A 4,187-nucleotide genomic window follows, 5' to 3' on the forward strand; every position below is an offset into this window, starting at 1 on the left:
GATCTCACATTTGCAATGATTTGCAGGTGATGACAAGAAGTCGTAAGCTAAGGATGGGTGAGACCCAGCTAAGGCTCGGGAATGGTTCTAGAGTCGAAGCCAAAGCTATAGGAGACATTTATTTAGTTTTGCAGAACAATTTTAAGTTATTTTTGAGAGATGTTTTATATGTTCCGGATTTGGTCAAAAACATTATATCTATTTCTATGCTTGATAGAGATGGTTATTCTTGCAATTTTGTGAATGGGATTTGCAATATTTACAAGAATGAATGTTTGATTGGAAATGGACAACTTGAAAACGATCTATATAGCTTAAAATTAAAAGACGTTCCAATTAATTATGTTGATAAACCGGTAACAACAATTAAAAGGAAGGACGATAGTCAAAACCCGGCAAACCTTTGGCATGCTAGGCAAGGTCACATTTCCTCAAAGAGGATGAACAAGCTAGTGGGAGAGGGCATGTTTGATATGTCTGATATTAACTCTCTACCTACTTGTTAGTCCTGCCTAAAGGGAAAAATGACTAAATCTCCTTTCAAAGGGAAACCTGAGCGTAGTCAAAATCTGTTGGATTTGATCCATACAGATGTTTGCGGTCCAGTTAGGATTGGTACTAAATGTGGCAACACCTAATTCATTACCTTTACTGATGATCATTCTAGGTATAGGTATTTATATTTAATGAAATATAATTCTGAAGCATTTGAAAAGTTCAAAGAATTCAAGGCTGAAGTAGAAAACAAACTAGGTAAAAGTATTAAGGCACTTCGATCGGATCGAGGTGGAGAATACTTAAGTACCGAGTTTTTGGACTATCTAAAAGAGAATGGGATTCTCTCTCAGTGGACTCCTCCTATGACACCTCAGCTTAATGGTATTTCGGAGCGTCGCAATCGAACATTGTTGGACATGGTTCGATCCATGATGAGCTTCACTGAGCTCCCACCTTCGTTTTGGGGCTACGCGCTTGAAACGGAGGTATTGTTGTTAAACAACGTCCACACTAAAGCAGTAAATAAAACACCATATGAGTTATGGAATGGCAAAACTCCTAAGTATTCGTACTTGAGGATTTGGGGATGTCCTGCTTACGTGAAGCAGACAGTGGGAGATAAATTGGATAGTCGATCCACTTTATGTTATTTTGTAGGGTATCCAAAGAATTCAATCGGATATTATTTCTATCATCCTGCTAAAACAAAAGTGTTTGTTTCAAGGAATGCCACCTTCTTGGAGAAGGAGTTCTTATTTGATAAGAAAGGCAAGATGATGGAACTCGAAGAAATTCGAGAAGAACCCGAGATACAAAATAGTGATCCTACACCTCAAGAATCATCACAAGACACGCCTGTTACTAGGAGATCCGAGAGGACTTCTAGGCCTCCTATTAGATATGGTCTTCTTCTTGAAGGGGATCAAAGTGAACCCGACATTGGATGTGATCCAAGAAACTTCAAGGATGCAATTTCTGATGCGGATTCGAATTTATGGCTTGAAGCTATGCAATCGGAAATAGATTTGATGCATTCTAACAAAGTTTGGTCATTAGTAGATCCTCCCGATGGAATTGTTCCAATTGGGTGCAAATTGATCTACAAGAGAAAGCTTGGGCCTGATGGAAAGGTATTGACCTACAAGGCACGATTGGTGGCAAAAGGTTATACTCAAAGACAAGGAGTTGACTATGTTGAAACCTTTTCACCAGTCGCAATGTTCAAGTCCATAAGAATCCTTATTGCCATAGCAGCATGGTATGACTATGAGATATGGCAAATGAATGTAAAGACTGCATTTCTTAATGGAAATATTAAGGAAGAGATCTATATGATGCAGCCTGAGGGATACACATCAATGGGAAGCGAGCATAAGGTATGCAAGCTTCAGAGATCAATCTATGGTCTCAAACAAGCATCAAGAAGTTGGAACCAGAAATTTGATGAAACAATAAAGGATTTTGGTTTCATCAAGAACCCGGAGGAACCATGCGTGTACAAGAAAGTAGTTAAGAATGCGGTAACATTCTTAGTACTTTATGTTGATGACATCCTAATCATGGGGAATGATGTAGGGATGTTGCAGTCAACAAAGATATGGTTATCAGGTAGATTCTCGATGAAGGATTTAGGTGAGGCATCCTATATTCTAGGAATTCAGATCTATAGAGATAGATCTAAAAGAATGATAGGACTCACTCAATCAACCTACATCGACACCATATTGAAAAGGTTTTCTATGGATGAGTCCAAGAGAGGAAATCTACCTATGTGTCATGGAGTTTCTCTATCCAAGTCTATGTGTCCCAAGACTGACGAAGAGATAGAGAAGATGACACACGTGCCATATGCATCAGCCATAGGTAGTATCATGTATGGGATGATATCTACCAGACCGGATGTGGCCTATGCTCTGAGCGTCACGAGCAGATACCAAGCCAATCCCGGTCAAATGCATTGGAAAGCCGTGAAAGATATTCTTAAGTACTTGCGAAGGACTAAGAATTTATTCATGGTTTATGGAGGGAGAGAATTGAAGTTGGAAGGCTATACCGACTCTAGCTTCCAATGTGACGTGGATGACTCGAAATCAACCTCTGGATTTGTATTCGTGCTCAATGGCGGTGCTGTCTCTTGGAAGAGTTCCAAGCAGGACACCACAGCGGATTCCACCACTGAGGCAGAATACATTGCAGCATCAGCTGCTGCTAAAGAGGCGGTTTGGATAAAGAAATTCAGCCAAGAGTTGGGTGTAATTTCTGAAGCTGTTGGTCCAGTCCCGGTGTACTGTGACAACACGGGTGCCGTTGATCAGGCAAAGGAGCCAAGGTCTCATCAGATGTCCAAACACGTACTGAGAAAATACCACATCATACGGGATATTGTGGAAAGAGGAGACATCAGTGTCGAGAGAGTGGCCTCTACAGACAATATCGCTGATCCGCTTACTAAGCCCTTGCCAGGACCATTGTTTGACAAACATCGTGAAGCAATGGGATTACGTAGTATGACTAGTTGGCTTTAGGGCAAGTGGGAGATTGAAAGAGTGGGTGCCCGGTTAGCCAACTTGTGGTTAAGGGCTTTTATGACTCTATGTAAAACAATCTTTTGTTTAATATAATTTACACTTTTATAATGGCATTGACTTTATCTTTCTTCATATTGTTATATTATGATATACTATTGTTGTTTTGATAAAGACCTTGAATATACTATAGTGTATGTAAGATGTGGTAGCACATAGGGATGGCTATCATGAAACACATCTTATAGTCACTGTATATTCTAAACAGTTCCTAGTCAATTGAGCCGTCCGCAAATAAGGATAAGGATCGCTCGAGATTGAGACTAGCATTTGCGATGCCGAGTACCACGTTTCATTGGTATGGAACATAGAGATGTTTAAAGCATGCAAATGGATATTCATCGAACTACCCTATTCGGACTTTCCAAGTGGTTATCACTTATCGAGTGGATAAAGTCCGCGGTTTTGGTTGTACACCATTAGTCCTTATTACTTGAAACATCATTGAGACTCTATATGCCAGTACTGTGTTTTGACTCATTTACCGACTCTATTGGGGTCATCAGGTGTTGGGATTGGGTACAGTTAAGACACATATAGGAGTCGATGCTTTGTTGTCAAGGATTCACCACATACTTGCGAGTGTGGATATCCTATGCGATCTAAGGAGATATTAGTGTGACGAATCTCTGGCCAGAGTACATGATGTGTTTTAGGTTAATGGGTTATCCTAGTAACACGTGCGATGTCACTATTTGATCTCCAAGATGTTATGCATAGTTATCGAATCTCGAACGACTCTCGATGCACCAATGGTTGTTGATTCGATCGGGATATATGGTTGAAGGGACCGTACTGTACGCTAACCAAAATCTACTGGTTCTTGCAGGCACTATCAGTAATACCTAGGGAATCCTGGGGCGATGTTGCTAGGCGCTCTTACCATGATTCGATGGGTAAGTCGAAAATTGTTATTCCAAGTCACAAGGAGTTGTGAGCCCACGACTAGCTGTATTCCTGAACCATTGAGGGTTACACAAGTAATGGATTACTAAAACCCCATAGAGATAGTTAAATTTAAAGAGTTAAATTAAATGAAAGAGAAGTTGGACTTCTTAACTAAAGGGAGTGGGATTTCCTAAAATGACATAGGGATGGGCATTT

Source organism: Henckelia pumila, chromosome 3 (genome assembly GCF_033568475.1).
Source record: "Henckelia pumila isolate YLH828 chromosome 3, ASM3356847v2, whole genome shotgun sequence".
NCBI lineage: Eukaryota > Viridiplantae > Streptophyta > Magnoliopsida > Lamiales > Gesneriaceae > Henckelia > Henckelia pumila.